The sequence below is a fragment of the Hakea prostrata genome, chromosome 9, assembly GCF_041222555.1.
Source record: "Hakea prostrata isolate BN-2017 chromosome 9, UWA_Hpros_2, whole genome shotgun sequence".
Taxonomy (NCBI): Eukaryota; Viridiplantae; Streptophyta; class Magnoliopsida; order Proteales; family Proteaceae; genus Hakea; species Hakea prostrata.
In genome coordinates, this window is record NC_142608.1 from 25,214,069 (window position 1) to 25,237,385 (window position 23,317).

Genomic DNA, 23,317 nt, shown 5'->3' on the forward strand with positions numbered 1-23,317 from the left:
TGAATATTATGACGGTCCCTATGAAGAAGCGCAAGGCGAAGAAGCATATCTCCAGGAAGGTGATTGCGGTTATCACAATTACATTGAAGATCCCGCGAGTGGTTATGCTCCGTACGATGCTTAGTCCGACCATTGAGTGGAAGCGTCCTTGTGCCATTTATGAGATTTACACTTATAAGGATGTTGTCTATAAAGTGGAGAACAATTTAGTTACCCATTGTACTTGCTACTGGGATTAGATTTTGTCTAGTTTATTCTTTTTTGGAGCTACTTTTCCGCTGGTTGTAGAGTGGGATTTTTGCCTCACTTTACTTATCTGTTTTGACACTCTGATTATATCTAGTATTCTGATTTATTTATGATTCATTCTTTCCTTATTTGGATCTATGGTTTATCTTCCGCACTTTTATTATGATTGTTCATGATTATGTTATTGTTTATGTGGGAGGTTGATTACTCGATACCTGATCTTCGGGCTGTGGATCACACTCTCGGGTATGCCAGATAGGGTACCGGCTGGGAGGATGTGACAGATTGGTATCAGAGCCCAAGGTTCGAGGAGATCCTAACCACAAAAGACAATAATCGAACATTCCCGAGTCATTGATCCGAAATGACTCTTCTACTCTTAGAAGTGAATAATAGAACACTGAATTAGAAACTTAACCTTTGAGGCATAACAGAACATTTCCGAATAACATACCATAATTATACTTGAACAAATGTCACTAATGCAAGGAAAAGAAAGGTGCATAATATACAATAATTAAGTGAAACAAAATGAACTTCATTAATTTCAAAAGTTTTTACAACGATTACATCTGAAATGCATAAATGGAAATCCTAGGGTACAGTCTATCTAGGTGATCTTCTCCGATCTCTCGTATGCTCCGAACTCCTCCGCTAGCCGAGTCACCCGATGCTCTATCCTATCCCGTCGTGACTCCATCCTCTCATACATCTGCTCCTGTCCCGACCTCCATCCTCTCTAGCATGGAAGTCATCGATCTCATCTCGTGCCCCAAGATCCGAAGTCTCCGGAACCGCATGTGAAGGGCCACCCGCCTCGAAGTGTGATGAAGGAAACTCGTGATGCACCGGCTCAGCCTCATGCATATCTCGCATCATCTCCGGCCCGATCATCACTATCGGACCGATATCCTCTCCTCCATCCTCTCGACCCCCGATCCTCATCCTCCGACTCCTCATCATCCTCACCCTCCGGACCAGGAGATCTCTCTAACTCGCTGCAGTCTCATCCGACGAATGGTCCGAGTCTCAATAGAGTATCCCCGTGAACCGGTGTCCACCGGTGTATCCTCGAAGCTCACCCCGAAATGCCCGAAGATCAAGGTCGTAGCCTCCCATAGCAAAGGTTCCGCATGCTAGGCCGCAGAACTAAGTCCAAAGCATGACCCGTTGAATGATGTAGGAGAGATCGATCTCGAAGCCCATGTAGATGCGGTAGATGACTAAGGCCTCCATCACCGTGACCCGATGGTGATGTCCGGCTTTCGGCATAATGTTTCGGCCGACTATGCGACCGATAATCCGTGTAGAATCCGTCATCCGTCCGCTGGTCCACGGAGTGAAGCATCGACGGCTATCCCATAGCGTAGAGCATATCTCGCGAAGCTCGTACGGCATCGATGGCTGTCCAGGATCCGCCCTCGCAGTATCCACACACACCGCCGTGGATAGTAAGGAACCCGCAAGATCTCAGCCCAGTGCCCGGGTGGAGAAGCGAATCTGAGTCCGGAAGACCCTGCTCCTTAGGACAAGTCTAAGTGGATGTCCTTGGCCTCGAGCCTCCTCTGTGTAGGTAAGGTTGTTGAAGAACAACCTCACTAGTTCCGGGTATACCGGCAGATCCTCGGTGAAGAGATAAGTCCACTGCAATGTGTCGAATCTCTGCCGAATCCTAAAGGCTCTGAGCTGGCGTAAGTGAAGTAGACGTCCCATCTCGATATTGCAAGAATCGAAGTAGGCCTCGTACAGAACTCGGCCCGAGGTGTGTCAAACATGTCCGGTATCCTAACCTCCCGTCTAGGCTCGAAGGAACCTGACCTCTGCCCCTAAGAGCACCTACAATGCGACCACGACCTCTACCTCGTCCTCGCCCTCCCCTCTGCATAGTGTGTACCTGTGAAAGAAACAAGAGACAATTCCAGTTAGTGCTACCTTAAGATTTGAGCCAAAAGGGTATTTTCGTAATTTTTTGGAAAATTTCAAATTTGGGGGAAATTTGATTTGAACATACTAGAATGTGCGCAATACTTGGAATTTCATGTCTATGAAGTTTGTTTGATGAAAATCGATCGAAAACTTGGATTAAAGCGAAAAATTCAGCAAGAAGGAAATTTGGGGATTTTGCAATTTAGGTCAAAATTGGATTTTTGAAAAGTTGAAATTGGTTAAATCAAATTGTATGGACCTATCTACAATGTCATCTTGAGCATGTAGCATTTGATCTCGTGCGAAAATTTCAAGCGGTTTGAGAGAAAACGGAATTTTTCTAAAGATATCGATTTCGGTATGAAAACGTTGCGAGATGAACACCAATATGTTAAAACTTGTTGTCTATGCATGGCATTGTGTTTAAAACCTAGGGAATATGTTTCTAAGCATTCCTAAGCATGATTTCTAGCATTGGATACAAGCGAAGCATGGTTTTGTTTGAAATGCATGCATGAGAAGATGAAAATGGAAGAAAGAATGAGAGTTTTACTTTGTTTGTGATGGTTGTGTGTTGTTGTGTTGTTGTTGAAGCACCAAATCACCTCAAGAACACTTGTGAGAACTTTTGGAGACTTTCCCTAGAGCTCTCTCACCTTTGGAAGAAGTTAGAATGAGCTTGGAATGTGGAAATGAGGCTTATAATGCGAATTTTCGCATTCTGTTTGCATTGGTCGACTCATTGGTCGACTGGGTCACTCGACCAATCACTAGACCAATGGTCACAGAGACCTCTTTTGCTGTTGAATTTTTGGAAAAATGTGATTTTTGCCTTATGGATTATTGTTTGATGACTATATGGATATATTTAAGCATGATTTAAGTTTTCAAATCATTTGGACTTGTGGTTTATGTTGAAACTTCGAAATTCGGTATTTTGATGTTCTCGGTTTTGCAGAATGGTTACTCTGAGAAGTGGGCGTGGTGAATCCAGTGGTCAAGGAGGTGGTGAAATACCTCATGGAGGTGGTGAGATACCTAATATTGATCAGGGTACCCATGAGATACCTGGTGCCCCGAATGTTGGAAGTTTCCAAGATATTGCCAATATTATGGGCAATATGATGCAGTAGCAAGCAGCTCAGTTCAACCAGATGTTGGTGGGTTTCATGACTCGCATAATGAGACCCGAGCTGGTGCTAATGTGAATCCTCATGCCGCAGTCCCGAATGCGGGAGGTTTAGCTGGAACTCCTCATACTCGCCTGATGGAGAGTTTTCTGAGGATGCAAGTACCCACTTTCACTGGAGTTACCAAGGACCCCTTGTTTCCTAATAAGTGGCTTCGTGAGTTGGAGAAGGCTTTCCGACATCTGCAATGCTCGGAAGCTCAGAAGATTCTGTTTGCTGAACAGAAGTTGCAACAAGAAGCTGATGCATGGTGGATCTCCACTCGGCCTGTTTTGGAAGGTTTGCATGCAGGAGTTGTAACTTGGGAGTTGTTCAAAGAGGCTTTTTGTATGAATTACTTTCCCGAGGCGGTAAAAGATGCGAAGGAAGCCGAGTTCATGATTCTTACACAAGGATCTCTCGTCTCGTGTTGGAGTACCAACAGAAGTTCGAGGAGCTTCATTTCTTTGCTCCGATTTCTCCGAAGGATGACCTCGCCAAAGCAAAGAAGTTCTTCAAAGGACTGCGCCCGCCATTAAAGCTTACCTCACAATCCGGCCTATAGTGAGCTATGCTCAAGTGGTGCAGAACTCGAAGAAGTTGGAAGAAACAGAGAAGGAAAGTGCTCGTGTGCAAAAGCCCCGCGCATCAAGGAATTCTGGTTTGGTGGATCGTAATGACCGTCGTTTTGTGAGACCTACACCCTACCCCACACCTACCTTTCAGCCTAAGAGTGTAGGTCAGAACACGGGTTTTCAGCAGCCCGGCTAGTTTAGACAGTATGGCGGAAACCGACCACCAGCAAGTGCAAGTGCAAGTGCAAGTGCAAGGCCTTTTGTTCGAAGCCCTCTCGTTGCAGCCACCCCCGTTGGATCCAAAGCAATCCCGTTTGCTTCTACCGCAAGCAAGCTGGTCATTTCGCTCGTGCTCGTCCGAAGCGGCCCGCCCAAAGAGCCGCCCCCAAGTGGTGAAGAGTGCTCCCGCTCCTCCCTCTCGTAGAGTTTTCAGTATTTCCAGTGCTGAGCAGGATCCAAGCCATGAAGTGATTTCTGGTACATTGTTAGTTGCTTCTATTTCTACATTTGTCTTATTTGATACGGGTGCATCTCATTCGTTCATGTCATTTGCATTCATCAAGAAGACTAACCTAATCCCTGAGAAGTTGTCTAGTTGTTTATTGATTAGTACACCTACTGGTCCTGTTGTGAAACTAGATAAGGGGTTATCTAAATGTCCTGTGTTGATTGGTGAGAAGAACTTGGAAGCCAATTTTGTAATTCTTGACATGAAGGACTTCGATATTATTTTGGGAATCGATTGGTTAACAGCCCACAAAGCTGTGTTGCTTTGTTCCTCAAAGAAGATTCAGTTCCATACTTGTGGAAGTCCGGTCTTAGAATTTCAGGGGGAAAAGAGAAGGGTTTGTAAGAAAGTGTTGTCCGCACTGATGCAAGTCTATGCCCTAGTGGATGATGCTTCATCTGAAGGCAAGGGTAAAGTGGAGAAAAGAGTCGATGAAGTCAGGGTTGTCTGTGACTTTGCTGATGTCTTCCCTGATGATCTATCGGGAGTGCCTCCAGACAGGGATGTCGAGTTTTCTATTGATCTAGTCCCTGGTGCCGCTCCGGTATCTAAAGCTCCGTATAGGATGGCTCCTACTGAGTTGAAAGAGTTGCAAAATCAGTTGAATGAGCTCATTGATAGAGGTTTTGTACAGCCTAGTGTGTCACCTTGGGGAGCTCCGGTCTTGTTTGTCAAGAAGAAAGACGGTAGTATGCGCTTGTGCATCGACTACCGTGAGTTGAATAAGCCGACTATCAAGAATAGATATCCGCTGCCTGCAATTGATGATCTCTTCGATCGCTTGAAGGGTGCAGTTGTGTTCTCAAAGATTGACTTAAGGTCCGGATATCACCAATTGAAAGTGAAGTCTAGTGATATCTTCAAGACAGCTTTCCGAACGCGGTATGGTCACTACGAGTTTAGAGTCATGCCCTTCGGATTGACCAATGCTCCTGCAGTGTTCATGGACCTCATGAACCGAGTATTTCACGATGTGCTTGATAAGTTTGTGATTGTTTTCATTGATGACATCTTGATCTATTCGAAGAGCGAAGAAGAGCATGCGAGTCATCTAAGCTTCACTTTGCAAAGGTTGCGAGAAAAGAAGTTGTTCGCTAAGTTTAGCAAGTGTGATTTCTGGCTTAAGAGAGTGGTATTCCTTGGTCATGTAGTTTCAGCCGAAGGTATTCGTGTCGATCCTGAAAAGGTTCAAGTCGTGGCTGATTGGGAAAGACCGAAGTCAGTAACGGAAATAAGAAGTTTTCTTGGATTGGCGGGTTACTACAGAAGGTTTATTGAGAACTTTTCTCGGTTGGCTGCTCCTATGACTAAGTTGACCAGGAAAGAAGAAAAGTTTGTTTGGTCTGACGCTTGCGAGAAGAATTTCCAAGAGTTGAAAGATAGATTGACAAGTGCCCCGGTTTTGACTATACCTGATAGTTCCGGTGGTATGACAAGTTTATACCGATGCGTCAAAGGTTGGATTGGGTTGCGATCGATGCAACATGGCAAGGTCGTAGCCTATGCTTCTCGGCAATTGAAAGATTATGAGCGGAATTACCCCACTCACGATCTAGAACTTGCCGCTGTTGTCTTTGCTTTGAAGATTTGGAGACATTACCTCTACGGTGAGAAGATTGCCATTTTCACGGATCATAAGAGTTTGAAATACTTCTTTACCCAAAAGGAGTTGAACATGAGACAAAGGAGATGGTTGGAACTAGTCTCCGATTATGATTGTGATATTCAAGATCATCCTCGGGAAAGCAAACGTTGTTGCTGATGCTCTTAGTAGGAAGAACCGTAGAGAAGACTTTGGATTTGAATGCTTTGAGTTTACCATTGTGGTCTTCTATTGAGAGTTTTGATTTGGAAATTGTCCCCGAGAATTCTGATTTTATTCTTTCGCCATGACGGCAAGATCTGGTCTTAGAGATAAGATTGTTGCTCACAGAGTTCCGATCAAGAGCTTTTGATCAAAGTTGAGAAGATTTCTTCGAATCCCGAGTCGGACCCCGACTTTGGTATATCCATGGATGGTGCTTTGTTGTTTAGAGGAAGACTGTGTGTGCCTGCAAAACGAAGAAATTAAGAAAGAAATATTAAAGGAAGCACACCACCGGCTTTTACTATACACCCGGAAGCACCAAGATGTACAAGGACTTGAAGGAACATTTTTGGTGGATTGGTCTCAAGGCTGATGTTGATGATTTTGTTGCCAAGTGTGAGACTTGCCAACGTGTGAAAGCCGTTCGACAACCTCCATCTGGATTACTTCAACCTCTTCCTATTCCTAGTTGGAAGTGGGAGGATATCTCCATGGACTTTGTGACTAGCTTGCCTCGGACAAGTAAAGGCAATGACATTGTGTGGGTGATTGTTGATAGGTTGACCAAATCAGCCCACTTCATTCCTATGAAGATCACTCATACTCCGGATAAGCTAGCAAGGCTTTATGTGGATAATGTGGTTCGTCTGCATGGTGTGCCATTGAGTATTGTTTTGGATCGTGATCCTAGGTTCACCTCAAGGTTTTGGAATAGTTTGCAGAAGGCCTTGGGAACCCAATTGAACTTGAGTACAGCTCATCATCCACAGTCTGATGGACAATCTGAGCGGACAATTCAGACATTGGAAGACATGCTCAGATCTTGTGTGGTGGATATGGGTGGTAATTGGGATGAACACCTAGCTTTGGTTGAGTTTGCGTATAACAACAGTTATCAAGCAACAATAGGCATGGCTCCATTCAAGGCTTTGTATGGTAGTACTTGTAGGACACCCTTGTACTGGACTGAGACAGGTGAAAGAAAAGTCTTAGGTCCTGAAATGATTGAAGCTACGAGTGCTATGGTAGATATGATAAGAGAAAGGATTAAGTCTGCCTAGTCAAGACAGAAATCTTATGCCGATAAGAGAAGGACCGATTTGGAATTTCAAGTTGGAGAGAAAGTATTTCTGAAAGTTTCACCAATGAAGGGTGTGATGAGATTCAATGTTAAGGGAAAGCTTAGCCCTCGTTACATTGGACCTTTCGAGATTTTGGAAAAGGTTGGACCTGTTGCGTATCGATTAGCATTACCTCCGCCTCTTGCTGGTGTTCACAATGTGTTTCATATTTCGATGCTCCGAAAATACATAGAGAATCCGAACACATTTTGCAGCAAGCACCGAAGGACTTAGTGCTGATTTGACCTACGATGAAGAACCAGCCGAAATCTTGGATAGGAAGGACAAGAAGCTGCGGAATCGCACCATCCCTTTGGTGAAGATTCGGTGGAAGAACCGTACCCCTGAAGAAGCTTCTTGGGAGAAGGAAGAAGACATGAAGGAGAAGTTTCCTTACCTCTTTGGAAGCACAGGTACGCTTTCAATTTCGAGGACGAAATTTCTTTAAGGGGGGGAGAATGTAAAACCCAGCCCTAACCTTGACCCGGAAACCTTGTTATTTGTAGGTCCGATGACCCGAAGTAAAGTAAGAAGTCAGCTTTGGGCCATCCCAATGGAGGACTTGGTGTCCGGCTTTGAATCCATGAAAGTTGATGATGAAGTTCTATTTATGGAAACTGAATCTTGATGAAGATCGGATTAGTTGATGGACTTGGAGTGCTCTCTATCTTGGTTTGAAGGCATTTCTACCTATTAGGTAAGTCACTTGACATGTGTGCAAAACCCCTTTAGGATTGGATTTGATCTGGGTCTTCAATTCCCTGTTTTGGAATTGTCGTTAGCATTGGTCGATCGATTGGTCGACCGGACCAGCCGACCAATCCACTCGACCAATGAGTGTCAGTCTTTGGCAATTAGGTTTTGCTTGCTCTATTTAAGTCCAATCTCGAGTCTACTTCGTATTTGCTGCCTCCAAACTCTTTGGAACGAACCAAAGACCTCTGCAAGTCATCTCCCTTGCATCCTTGGTGTTTTTCTTGACGGATCTTCGTCAAAACTCTTCCTTTTCATCAAAAGGTATGTCTACACTCTCTTCTTCTCCTCTATCTCTTATTTTCTTTCCTTTTTGAGTTGAGACAAGAGAGGAGATGCTGCATTCTCTGTTGCAAACATCTCTCGACTTGTCTCTCATGATCATCCTAAGGATTAAAGGCTAGAACAATGATCTTAACCATGATCATTGCAAGCTTTTGAAGGAATCATGATCAAACCATGATCTAATCTTTGTTAAACTTCTGATTTGAATTCTGATCTCCTTGGATCTTCTATATTGATCATGTTAGTAGTTAATTGCTGTGTTTTCTTTTCATGATCCATGATCTATCAATCTCTAGTTGTTCTCTTCTACCATACTATGTGTTCTTCATGAATCATGATAGTTACATATATGGTAGGTTTTGTTTCCTTATTTAGATTTATGCTTTTAAGCCTATTTCCTTGAAGATCTAAGTATGCTTTTCATGATACCTTTACCTGAAGCAATGATCCCTTCTCCTATTGTTCTTGTCTTTGATTTCTATTTTGAATTCATCAAGATCCATGTTTGATCTAATTATGGTAACTTTTTGTTTCCTGATTTGGATCTTGATGGCTTGATTTGATTAGTGTTTTGAGGTCCCCTATATGTTAGAATACTACTGATGTAGTTTACCCCTTGATTAGTACCCTTTTGAACCACCAAATTCGGATTTCATATCTTAAAACTCTGTTTTTTTTAGGGTTATCGTTCGCATTGGTCGATCGATTGGTCGACCGGACCAGTCGACCAATCCACTCGACCAATGAGTACAAAGCAACTCCAGAACTGGTCCGTGTTGGATGTTTTGGTATCTTTTCTCGTTAGGGATCTTTCCTAATATGTTGTATACACTTGTTTAGGACCTTCTTCTCAAGTTTGCCAAGATCTTACTTGATTTCTTAGGATTCCTTTGCGAGTTATAAAAGGTAAGGATGGTTATTTGCTTAATTACATAGATAGCATGAATCTAGTTTCTATATTTGAATATCATTGATATGTTTCCTTAATTAGATTCTTACAACGATATACTACTGTTGCATAACCTTGATTACAGTAGCATTGCTTAAATTGATTCATGTATGATTTACTTACCAATTATATACAAAGTGATTGTAATTATTGATTTCTTTCCATATATGAAGTTACCATATATGTGATGATCTGAATTGATGCATGTGTATGCTTAAGTATGGTTTGGAAAGGAGAGGTGTCCTTTTGACACTTCTGTCCTTGGACTACTACGGGAATATTATGGGATGTTTCCGGAGATGCCCTATGGACACCTTCCTAAACTGTTGGATGACATATCTAGGATTGTCTAGTAGTGTTTGGCTAGGATGTCCTGTTATGTCAGACCCTAATCGGAGGGGTATTGAGACCGAACGACCCGTGGTAGCAATGGGGATTCATGGGCGCTCAAGACCGGTAACCAACCCGTGAGAGGACAGGAATCACATTGTGGGGGCCATTTATTGGTAGGATTGCATATGGTTAGACTTGGGCTCACGGGCGCTTAAGACCGGTAACCAACCCGTGAGAGGACGTGAGAGCTTCCCGTTTACCATATGTGGATGATCAATAGGGTTGATGAGTCCGTAGTCAGGGACTATGAGGTCTCTAGTGTGAAGGATACCGGAAAGGATCGTTAGGGACGAGGAATGGACGTATCTGGATTTGACTTGATGTAACTAAGTAGAAGACTTGCATTTGGCTAGGTTTTACCCTGACATGCGCCGGTACTTAGACCAATGGTGATGTGAGAGAGTGGTGACTTAACCCCCAGCCATGGAATGTCCCGAGGGATGCCGGACCCATTACCAACTGATGATGAGTGATTGAGACCTTCCTAAAGAAGTACGGTGCTATGACTTAAAGCATGTCTGCCAATAGAGACCAGCATACATAGAGTTAGATTCATTCATTCATTGCTTGTCTCATATCATATTTCATTTATGTTTGTTCCGAAATCCTCGCCATTTATGTTATTATGGATTTAACTGCCTTACTGAGTTTCTTTGAAACTCATTCCTTTATTGTACAATGTTTGTTAGACTATTCTGCAGGTACTGAATATTATGACGGTCCCTATGAAGAAGCGCAAGGCGAAGAAGCATATCTCCAGGAAGGTGATTGCGGTTACCACAATTACATTGAAGATCCCGCGAGTGGTTATGCTCCGTACGATGCTTAGTCCGACCATTGAGTGGAAGCGTCCTTGTGCCATTTATGAGATTTACACTTATAAGGATGTTGTCTATAAAGTGGAGAACAATTTAGTTACCCATTGTACTTGCTACTGGGATTAGATTTTGTCTAGTTTATTCTTTTTTGGAGCTACTTTTCCGCTGGTTGTAGAGTGGGATTTTTGCCTCACTTTACTTATCTGTTTTGACACTTTGATTATATCTAGTATTCTGATTTATTTATGATTCATTCTTTCCTTATTTGGATCTATGGTTTATCTTCCGCACTTTTATTATGATTGTTCATGATTATGTTATTGTTTATGTGGGAGGTTGATTACTCGATACCTGATCTTCGGGCTGTGGATCACACTCTCGGGTATGCCAGATAGGGTACCGGCTGGGAGGATGTGACAAGAAGCCAAGGCAGAATGTTCGAGATCGAGTTGGAAAGCCTCAGGCTTGGTGGCAAAGATCTCCCAGTAAAAGTGAGTATACTCCATTGAATGCTCCTCGGGCTGATATTCTGAATATCATTAAGAAGCGAAATATTTTGAAGTGGCCACCCAAAATTCCTTTGAAGCCTGGAGAGCAGCAGGATCGAGAAAAATATTATCGTTTCCACAAGGATTACCATCATTTTACTAATGACTGTCGTCATTTAAAAGCAGATATTGAGAGATTAATATCTCAGGGACATTTGTCCAATTTTGTTAGCAGAAGAAGAGAGGAGCCATGTGAGGCTGCCCCTAAAAGGGATCGTTCGGTTAGTTCAAAACGAACGAAGGAGGCTCTGAAGTCTAAGAAAGGTAAGGAGGTGATTGATGCTACTCGGTCACTGATCCTTACAATTTTCGAAGGCCCTGAACCCTAATCACTCCGGAGGTTAAAGACAAAATCTAAATTTGTTGGAACCAGAGAGACGCAGAAGCGGAAGAGGCCAAATGGTGAAGATTCCATCACCTTTGGCGAGGAGGATGAAAGAGGCGTTTGTCTACCTCATGATGATGCCATCGTCATCAAGGTAGAGATTGCGCGCCGGGAGGTACATAGAGTTTTAGTTGATACAGGGTCTGCAACTGACTTAATATCTTATGAAGTATATCAAAAGCTGAAGGTGGATGAGGACTTGATGGAGCCATCATCCACGCATTTATATGGCTTTGCAGGATCGTCTGCAATAGCGGAAGGATCTGTCCAAATGGATTTATCTATTGGGAGTTATCCCAAGGAGACTATCGTCTGAATCAATTTTTTGGTAGTTCGGGAACTTCCAGTTTATAATGTTATCCTCAGACGGCCATCTTTGTCTAAGATAGGTGCTATTGTTTCAACGAAGCACCTAAAGATAAAATTCCCGACTGATATGGGAATTGGTCAAGTTTCCTCTGACCAGAGGATCTCTCGGCAATGTTACATTGCCTATTTGAAGGACAAGGAGGGCCCAAAGACAGTGACTGCCCTACCAATAGAAGTTCGAGATGATCTGGAAGAAGCAGAAATGCAAAGGCCCGAGCCAGTAGAAAAGCTGGAGCAAATCTAGCAGTGTACCGAGGATGAGAAAAAGATTACTTATATCGGGTCTGAGCAGCTGGAGGAGTTCAAGGAAGAGTTGAAGTTTTTTCTTCAACAAAACAGTGATGTATTTGCATGGTCTGCCGAAGACATGCCAAGAATCAATCGGACTGTCGCAGAACACAAACTCTGGATAGATCCAAAGGTGAAACCAGTTATCCAGAAAAGGAGAAATTTCTCCATTGAAAAATACGAGGCCGTTCGGGGCAAAGTCGAAAAACTGAAGAGTTCTGGTTTCATAGAAGCAATCGAATGCCCAATCTGGTTGGCCAACGTAGTAATGGTCAAGAAGGCCAATGGGAAGTGGAGGATGTGTACAGACTATACAGATCTCAACAAGGCTTGCCCTAAAGATTGTTATCCTTTGCCCCAGATTGATCTCTTGATAGATGCGACTGCGGGATATGAAACCTTGAGTTTCATGGATGCCTACTCAGGGTATAATCAAATCCTTATGAATAAGGATGATGAAAAGTTTACGGCTTTCATGACTGATCGTGAAAGCTTCTATTATAAAGTTATGCCTTTTGGTCTGAAGAATGCGGGAGCTACATATCAGAGAGCCGTCAACAAGATATTCAAGGACTTAATCGGGAAGAATGTTGAAGCTTATGTTGACGACATGCTAGTAAAGAGCTTTACAAAGCAAATCACAACGCAGATTTAACTGAGGTATTTTCAGTATTGCGGAAATACCAAATGAAGCTAAATCCGGAGAAGTGTGCCTTTGGAGTCTCATCAGGCAAATTTTTGGGCTTCATGGTGTCACAAAGGGGTATTGAGGCTAATCCAGCCAAAATACAGGCTCTAATTGACATGGAAGCTCCAAAAACTGTTCGAGATGTACAATGCTTAACGGGGAGAATTACCGCTCTCAATCGTTTCATCTCAAAATCTGGAGAAAAGTGTCTACCATTTTTCAAAGCACTCAAAGATCTGAGGGGCAGCAAGGAAGAGAAGTGGATTGAAGAGTGCCAGAAGGCTTTCGAGGAATTGAAGGAAACACTGGGACAGCCACCACTTTTGTCCCAACCAGAGAAGGGGGGAATCTTATAGCTATATCTAGCGGCGTCCCGGTCAGTGCAGTACTTGTTTAGGAGAACGATAAGAAACAGTGGCCAATTTACTATGTGAGTCACGTGTTACTTGATGCGGAGACACGATATTCGTAGATCGAGAAGCAGGCTTTAGCTCTCATGACAGCAGCTAGGAAGCTACGGTCATACTTTCAGGCTCATCCAATATAGGTATTTACAACTTTCCCTCTTAGTAAAGTTCTTAATAAACTTGATTTGTCTGGAAGGATGGTGGCCTAGTCGGTCGAACTCAGCGAGTTCCAAGTAAGCTTTAAGCCCAGAACGACAATCAAAGCTCAGGCGTTAGCCGATTTTGTAGTAGAAACTACTGCACCAGCGGAGAACACTATTGAAGATCCCATTATACCAACCATTTGGGAAGTATATGTGGATGGCTCGAGTAATAAAGATGGAGCAAGAGCTGGAATCCTATTGAAAAGTCCAGCAGGATTCATCATTCGGTATGCATTGAGATTTGCATTCGAAGCTAGTAATAACGAGGCAGAATATGAAGCCCTGATAGCTGGACTTAGGTTGTCAAAAGCATTGGCAATTACGAATGTTACAATTTATAGTGACTCTCAACTTATTGTCAACCAAGTCCAGGGGGAGTATGGTATTAAAGAGCCTCGCTTGTAGAAGTATCAAGAGATTGTGCAGGCATTTCAAAAAGAATTCAAGAGTGTGAAGGTATGTCAAATTCCGAGGACAGAAAACACAATGGCAGATGAGCTATCCCGATTAGCTAATGCCAAAGAAACTAATCTAGACCCTTCGGTCTACATTGAAGAGATAACATTTCCAAGTTATCATGAGAAAGAAATTTCTTATATTGAAGCAGCGCGTTGCAAGATGGATCCGATAGTTGAATATCTGAAAGATGATAAACTACTAGAAGATCCGAAAGAGGCAAGACTGATCAAGATACGATCAGCAAGATTTATCATGCAGAATGGAAGGTTATACAAAAGATCTTATTCTGGACCCCTTATGAGATGTCTAGGTCCCGAAGGAGCGGACTCGGCCTTGGCCGAGGTCCACGAAGGAATTTGTGGAGCTCACATGGCTGGACGAGCCCTGGCACACAAGATTCTGAGACTTGGGTTATATTGGCCTAAGATCCAAGAGGCTGCTATGGAGTATGTTTGTCGATGTAGCAATTGTCAAATTCATGCTACAGTATCAAAGCGCCCAGCGGAAACCATGACTTCAATTCTAGATCCCATCCCCTTTGCGATGTGGGTAATTGATATCATGGACAAATTCACCAAGGCATCAGGCGGACGGGAATATCTGATAGTAGAAAGTGATTACTTCACGAAATGGGTTGAAGCCAGTGCCTTGGCAACAATCACTGAGAAAAAAGTGGAGAAATTTGTGCTTGAGTTAATCATATATCGCTTTGGGATTCCAAAGATTATCATCACTGACCATGGCACTCAATTCGACTGTCCACAGTTTGAGCAATTTTGTGGAACATATATGATCGAGCATCGTATGTCCTTAGTGGCTTACCCTCAGAGCAATGGATAGGTAGAAGTTACTAATCGAACGTTGCTTGAGGGGATAAAGAAAAGACTTGAGGCTGATAAAGCCTTATGGGTCGAAGAGCTGCATAATGTACTGTGGGCCTACCGAACTATGGTTCGAACACCCAGAGGAGAAACTCCATTCAAGTTAGCTTATGGGTCCGAAGCATTGGCACCTGTGGAGATAATGGCGGGAACATTGCGGGACAGAGAGTTCGAAGAAAAAGCGAACGAGCAAGGACTGCTTGATAGTCTTGATTTGTTGGACGAAGTTCGGACAAAGGCAATAGCACGAACTCAACATTATCAAAGAAGGATAGCGTCACATTACAATACTCAAGTAAAGAATCGTCGGTATATGGCAGGAGATTTGGTGTTGAGAAATACCTTAGCTTCAGATCCGCGCCACCAAAGAAAACTGGACCTTTCCTGGGAAGAACCTTATATGGTTGTAAAACCAGTTGGTTCAGGAGCTTACAAGCTAAAGAACATCAACACCCAGAAAGAGTTGGATCGTTCGTGGAATGCCAGGAATCTCAAAATTTTTTATCCTTGATGATGATTTCAATTTTGTTCGTGATGTAACCAATTTCAACTCAATCAATGCAATTATTGGTTTTCAACAATTATTTTTTGATTGGGGGGCATCATACACCACATTCAAGATCAAGATCCGACTACAAGGCATCGGATGAAAATCCGTGTGGGTTCTTCAACACTTATTGAATTTTTTCGGAATTTCTTAAGTTAAGGCGTCGGATGAAAATCCGAGTGAGTTCCTTCCGCAAGGCATCGGTCTGAAACCCGAGTAAGTTCTTTCAAGACTTATTGAATTTTTGAAATATCCTTAAGTAAAGGCATCGGTTTAAAACTCAAGGCATCGGTTTAAAACCTGAGTGAGTTCCTTCTCAAACTTAGTGTATTTCTCCGGAAATCCCTAAGTAAAGGCATCGGTTTAAAACCCGAGTGAGTTCATTCTACAAGGCATCGGTTTAAAACCCGAGTGAGTTCCTTCTACAAGGCATCGGTTTAAAACCCGAGTGAGTTCCTTCTTAGACTTAGTGTATTTCTCCGGATATCCCTAAGTAAAGGCATCGGTTTAAAACCTGAGGGAGTTCCTTCTCAGACTTATCTATTTCTCTGAAAATCTTTAAGTAAAGGCATTGTTCTAAACAACTAAGACCTAGTGCAACAGCGACTCAAGTGACTGGCAAAGTTCAAGATAAAGTTAATTTCTTATTTCTTCAGAAGACCAGAAGGGGCCAACCTTTACATCAAACATATACGTGAGATTACAAGAGTTGGGATACAATCTTCGGTCAAAAAAGAAGGCAATCATCGGTGATCATTAAGAAATCAAACAAGATCAGAACAACTTTGCCAGAACAAACACAAGAGTCAAGCAGCGACACGGATTCAAGAAGAAAAAGAGGAGGAACGGGGATTACAAAAGCATTACAGTATCCTCTGCAATTTCATACTCTTTGTCCAGCTTGTCCAGAAGAAGTATGGTCCTCGACCAAACTTGCATTCAAGGCAAGCTCTTCGTAATTGAATCCTTCCAGGGGAGAATAAATAGGAGAATCCTCAAGATAATACATAATATCCGGATCAAAAGGCTGAGGATCAGTCTTATCTTTGGTCTAGTCAGGAGAAGGAAGACCCAGGTTGGTAAACACTTCAGGATGGAAAACAGCGCCTGAGGGAGTCGTATCAAAATGAGGATCTTTCCTTAGTATTGATTCCCATACTTCGTTCTCACCATCCCGGTACGCCTGCAAGTTATAAGCATTCAGCATGTCAACAAAGGGCTTACTGTGTAAATACTTGAAGATGCAGGCTCTACGAACGTCAGTTGGAAGGGATTCGGGCAAAGGAATGACAGCTTGCCTTTGAGGTAACGCTTCAGATCCTTTGGTTCCTGACTTTCCTACTTCTCGCTCCAGTTGCCAGATCTTCTCCCTGGCATCATTCAAGTCTGAACGGAGATGCTCGATCACCGAATTCTTTTCTCCTACAACTTCCCAAGCTAGTTTCCTAAGGCAAGCAATCTCGACGTCTTTGGCTTCAGAGTCTTCCCGAAGCCTGGAAACATCATTACTCAGCTACCTGAGTCTAGAGGCTGCTTCCACTTGGTTGTGGAAGTTCCCAATAAGACTCCTGCAAACAACTTCCGAGTTAGTCAGGAACAAAAGAGTAATCTTCAGCATCAAAAGAAAACTGAAGAAAAACTTACATCACCAGTAACTTCATAAAGTCATCGTCTGGAAGTTTGGAAAGAACTCTGCTCTGGTTGGACATTTGAGCAGCAGTACAACACTCCAACGCTTTGTCAAACTCGTTTGACACTAATTCAGACCTCCTCGAAGGATGAGAAGGATGAGCTACATCAAGAGAAGGGTGAGTTGCATCCTCCACCAACTGACGACGCTTCTTAGTGGCAAAATCCTCCAGCTCCAAAGAAGGAGAGGTAGAGGATGCCAAACAAGCTCTAGAGTTGGAAATAGAAGCAGCACCTGCTAGAGCCACGCCTTCTTCAGATGCCAACATAGTTGCCTCTGATATTCGAAGAATCTCCTTCGGTGATCCCCAAATGATCTCTTCGGCAGGGGCATCAGCAATGCCATCAGCAACGGAGTGATCAAGATCTTCCTGGGAAGAACAAGCGATCTCTTTAGGCAGAGGGAGCGTAGGGGTGGCATCAGTAGAAACTGTGGGAATCTGACTTGAAGATTCACCAACAGAAGTCGCCTTACGCTTAGAGGATTCACCAGATGAAATCACCTCACTGGCCCCAATCGCCGTCGATGCTGGAACGATTTTCTTACAGGACTTCGCCCAAATAAAGTTCGGATCGATTCTGGGAGCCACTATAAGCACAAAAAAAGCCATATCAGTACAAAAAACCAACAACACAAGAAACAAAGGAAAACCCTAGTTCTCTGTCAGATATGAACTACGAGAATACCCATTAAGTAAACCCCAAGTACTACTACTGTGGAGTTTAATTAGGGGGAAGGAGAAGAGATTGGTGATAGCAAAAAGCTCACTTGTTCAGAGACTGATAGGAAATATTGTTGGAGTATGAGGAATACGGATGCAGAGCAAGAAGACGGAATGTCGTTTGCAAATCTAACTTGCAGATAGTAGGATAGATGAAGAGTACCCTCGAAGGACTTAAATAGCCTCAGGTAGTAAGACGACGGATGAGAGCCAAAGGCAACCAATGGCCCAGATCAAAGAAACGCTTCAAATTCCTCAACAGGCAAGATCAACGGTCATAGGGAGGCCACAGGGAAATAGGTTGCACCTGATACGAGAATACCTCCAACCGTCGCACCACTTTAAATAATGGTTGTATTACCAATTCATTGAAAACAATGAATGGTGTACAAAGGCAAGAAAACGTTTGGACTTCGCAGCAAATGAAGGGGAACATGTGGCCTTTGCAATAAATGAAGGAGTAAGGGGGAATAAAGGCTAAGGCATCTTTCCCGAACATCTCTTCATGATATCTTTACAAGATTATCATTCGTCGAGGTATACGAAGTTAAGTGATAAGTTTTATCATTTATATTTTGATTTTCAAGACAAGCTTTCGATAAGAGACGAGGAAATATTGAGACAAACATGGAAGAAGTATCTATTCATTAATGAGGAGGATCAATCTTTACAAAAAAAAAAAAAAAAGTAACTCCCTAAGCTTCTTCCTCATTGTTGCCCGAAGAGTCCTGCACAGGAGAACCTTTCTCAGGGTCGTCATTCACAGGGTCCTATGAAGAGCCTTCCTCAAGATTGTTATTATCAGGATCCTCTTCAACGGCAGCCTGTGACTTTTCCTCTTGGAGGGGCGGTTTGTCAGCATGATATTCCTCATATTTTGGGTCAGCTGGAAAAGGATCATCCACTTCCCGAGCCTAGTCAGGGAGGTCCATTTTAAGCTTCCCGAAGACCTCTCTGTGACACACCTCACGAAAGGGAGTTGTATCGAAGGAAGGGATAGATTCAAGGATCTTTTACCAAACATCATTCTGCCCCAAGCGGTAAGCTTGGATGTTGAAGGCACCCAGCAGTTTGGAGAAAGGTACGCTGTTCAGGTATTTCCGAACACAATCCTTTCAAAGCTCCTGCTTGATATGCTCGGGTTCGCTAGGAACTGCCATCTTCAGAAGATTTTCGTTCTCCATGCACTTAAGCTCAAGTCTGTCACCAAACAACGTGGCAGCTGCTTCCTACTTCTTAGCCTCGCGCTCGGCAGCAACAGCGCGAGCCTTTGAAGAGTCGAGGGCCTTTTTTAAGGCGTTCATCTCCTCATCATGCTTCATTTGCAGCTCCTTGGCAGCTGCCGTCAGCCGGTCTATCTCAGAATTGGCCTTGGCCAAATTCTCTTCACAGGTCTGCAGCAAAGAGCCGTTACGACCAACCCGGCTCAATGCTTCCATGTGCTGATAAAAGCTTAACACAACATTCCTGGGGATGAGGAGATTATCAGAAGAAGTCATAAGAGATTATGAAAACCAATCAATGAAAAATCAGGAAGGCCGGTACCTTGTGGACTGGCTAACAAGGGCATCATCGTTTAGGGCTTCAAAATCCTGACGATCGGTAGGCAGAAGACTGAGGGAACTCCATTCTGCAGCTTTCTCAAGGTCTTGTGTCACCCTATCAATCTGCTTTAATGTCCATTGAGGTATGAAGACCTCCTCACAATCTTTGGTATTTTTGGATTTTTTTGTGGGAGGAAGCATCAACTGTATCGTGCTTCCTTTTGGTTCGAGCGGAGGAGGAGATATTTGACCTCTCCACCATTGGCTTCTTCCCTTTTCCCGAAGCATCAACCACGGGTTTGATATTCTTGATACCCTTGTAAGAAGGGTCAGGAGAGGGAACAGAAGCCTCTTGATCAGCAGTTAGGGCTTGGGGCGACCGTTGCTCAGCTGTCACAACGGCCCTAGCAGCCTTCGCCCGAAGATTCTTAGGGTTCATTCTTGGGGGCACTACAAAGAAGAACAAGAATCAGAATTACGAAAAGACATATCAATCTTAGAAAATTGAGGGATGATGGTTAAAGAAGCTCACAATGAGCCAATCCCCAATACTGAAGGCTGGAGTTGTACTCCACCTCAAGTCCATGTATCTCTTGATACCATGGAATTGATTTGATCTTCCTGACGTCCGTCTCGTCTTCTTTGGATAAGGGAAGGCCCCACTTACTTTTAGAGTTTGAAGTATACTGTTTCCAGACAGTCGGGAAGTTGAGATCTGACTGAGGCGCTCCACAGAAAAAGTATCGTTCGTGCCATCCTTTGTGATTAGAAGGGCAAGTTCATTTGGTGAGAATGCTGCCCCTCCAATCAAGCTCAGCCTTATTACGTTTGGAGAGCACAACCCAACCGGGAGGATGGGAAATAGAAAGAAGATGAAAGTGCACAAAAAGAGCAAGAGAAGGCGTGAGGCCGAGCTCAAAGCATAAACCCAAGAAGCCGACGATAAGACGCCAGCTATTGGGAAGGAGCATTCCAGGGCAAATGTCCCAGTGATTCAGAATGGCTGAGAACAAAGGATTGAAAAAAGGAAAGCGAACTCCACTTTCCAAGGCATCTATGTATAGGGAAAATTTGCCTAGAAGGGTCGAATCAACCCTCTCATCAGGATTGGGAGCCCTAAGATGGTAAGAAGAAGGAAAATCAAAACCCTAGATGGCCGAAAGAAGGGTTTTCTCCTTGTAAGAGGAGGGAACAGAACCAGGTCCGCCATTAGACCTAGAAGTTTGTTTTGACTGCCTAGAAGACTCGGCAGTCACCCTAGGAGTCTTGGATGGTCCAGACTCAGGAAAGGCAGAAGGAGTTTCGGCCTTTCTTTCTAAACTTTTATGGGAAACTTCAGCAAATTCACGCCAGAGGGCAGTTAGGGTTTTGTTATCACTATCCGACTGCTCGCATGGAAGGGAAGCAAAAGCTTCGTTACCACTACTATTACTGACATTGGGTACCAGGGAAGAAGAAACCCTATTATCCTCCATTACTAGCTTCAGTAAGGTACCAAAAAAAAAAAAAAAAAGCAGAGACAGGGAAGTTTAACTTTGCAAAAGGATTAGTAAACTTACTGATTCAGTGAATCAAAGGCTTGAGAACGAGAAGGCGCGAAGCAGACAACGAAGTTTCAAATCCATACAAGAAGAATGAAACCTACGAAGACAACGAACCGCTTTTAAGCACCCGCATGAGTGTTTGAGGACCTGAACGATCGAGATTGATTCAACATCAACGGTCGAGATTTGAAGACGTTTTGAAAGTTTGAACTCACGAATCCAAAACAGGCGTTCGGAAACTGTCGCTTGGGTTACGTGAGCCACGATAGATCGACTGCAAAGAGACACGTGGCATTGCCCTTACAATGCTCGAGGAAAAGTGACCACCACATTAAATGTGATATGACATTTAGTGGGATACGCAGAGACTATTGCCTGATGAAGAACCTAGTTAAAAACCAAGCCCTCAGGATCGACCGAACGCTTGGTCTGGGGGGCTCGTGATACGGAGGAAATATGATCGAACCTGGTTCATACTCGGTTTGACCCTCGACCCCAGTCGAGACGGAGGGAATCGACTAGCTTCTGAGCGAGCTGGGTCCAGAAGATAGCTTGCTGAGGAAGAAAACTAAATCAGCTATAGGCACGCCCTAATCCGACTTATGGATTAGGTTAATTACCCTAATGCCGGCAAACACAACTTGGTGCTGTCACATATCATTATTGAAGGGATAATCATCGAATAATGGTGAGGTTATCTCAGGAGTCCTCTACTAGTTCAAACTAGTAGAAGTCTATCACTCAACGGATCTAACTGTTAGAATCCAACGACTATCCGAAGAAGGCTCAAGTGCATCCAACGAAGAAGATTTGAAGGTACACTCTATATAAACCTTACTTACCTACAAGGTAAGGAGGACACCAGATCCATATACACACCTTTGGACGTAAACACTCATATGCTTACGATCTAGATCACATTCCCCCCTTTTTCTCCCCCCCCCCCCCCGCGCCCCCCCCGGAGCCGTTTGTGATTAAGTTCATCAACTGACTTAGCCTTCGGAGGTAGACTCCCAACCCTAGCGGTCGGACCACATCTGACGCTTTCATTTTGCAAGTCATTCCAAGGAGATCTAAGGGCTGAGCAGATCTTGGACGCATCATAAATTAACTTAAATACTAAATAGTTTATTTCTTTCTTAAGTAGTTTATGGGTTCAGTCCCAGTTCTGTGGTGTTAAAATTCAGGTTAAAATTAATGACCTAATGACCTCCTTCTTAATTATATTAGGAAATGCCCGGTTAGCTTTGACAGTTATATGACTTGTCTCTAGAAGTTTATAAATAACGGCTATCAATGTATGGTCTCTGTTTTAAGTGTGCTTTGCTCTTTTTCTTTTGCATTTGGTTATATGTTTATAACTTCCTGTCTTTCCAAATCTGCTTTTTGAATTTTAGGTGATAAGGGTTCAGATTTGAGATGTATGATATTGAAGCCAAAATAATTGAATAAGTGTTATGCATACTTGGTGTACCTTTGTACTTTTTCTTTCACAAGTAAAGTTACATGTGCATTTGGTCATTTGGTGATAGTTATATGAATACCATTTTAGGTGATGTTCTAACGATTTGACATATATATTTTGAATGTAAATTAGATATAAATTGAGTTTGAATAACTAAATTATCATTCTCTTCCCCTACATCACTTCAATAGTATCATTCTCTTCACCTCCATCACTCAAAAACTTCAATAGAAATCATTGCTTGGCTTGTGTGCATCGTGGAGCTAGGTAGTAACGAATACCATTGTTTGGATTCTCAAATGTTGTTTGCTTGTAGTTTATTAATTGATTGATAATTGGATTGGAAAATCATTTTGTGGTGGGTTTGGCTCCACTTGGATTTTATTTTTGCTCATAAACATAAGCTTGTTTATGGAATGCAGAATCCGATTTTGCAATTCCTCGTTGCTAGTCGTTGTGATTTGTTTTGGATGAGTTGGGTCGTGGATTTATGTCACATGAAAAGAACCCATGATTGATTACTAGTTAGATCTGGTATCTTTATTGGCTGGATTAGTAAATTTTGATCTCTTTGAGCGATTTTCTTGCAACGACAATGTTGGGGGCAGAGGTGCTTATTTTGAAAGTAACAATTATGGAATTTTGTAGTGATGACATTTTCAAGGTTTTCAAAATTTGAAAATTGAGCAGCAATTTTCTGGATTTAGTGGATAAGTATTTTACATGAACAATTTACAATTTTTCCCTTCTCCTTGAATGATGAACCAATGTGGAGCCAAGGTTTTCTGTCTCCATTGGTTCTTGTTAGGATCAACATAGAATTGAAAGAAATTGGTCAAAGGAAAGGAGTCAGTTTGACTTAATTGAATCAGCCTGACTTGGTTTGGCTCAATACATGCGGAGTCAAGGTCAATCTGAAGTGGCCGTAGTTAGTTGTGAGTTTAATCAACTGCTTACACTTCAATTTTCAAATCCATCTGTGGAGCTACTATTGGTAATCCATTAAATAAAACTAGTGTTATTTA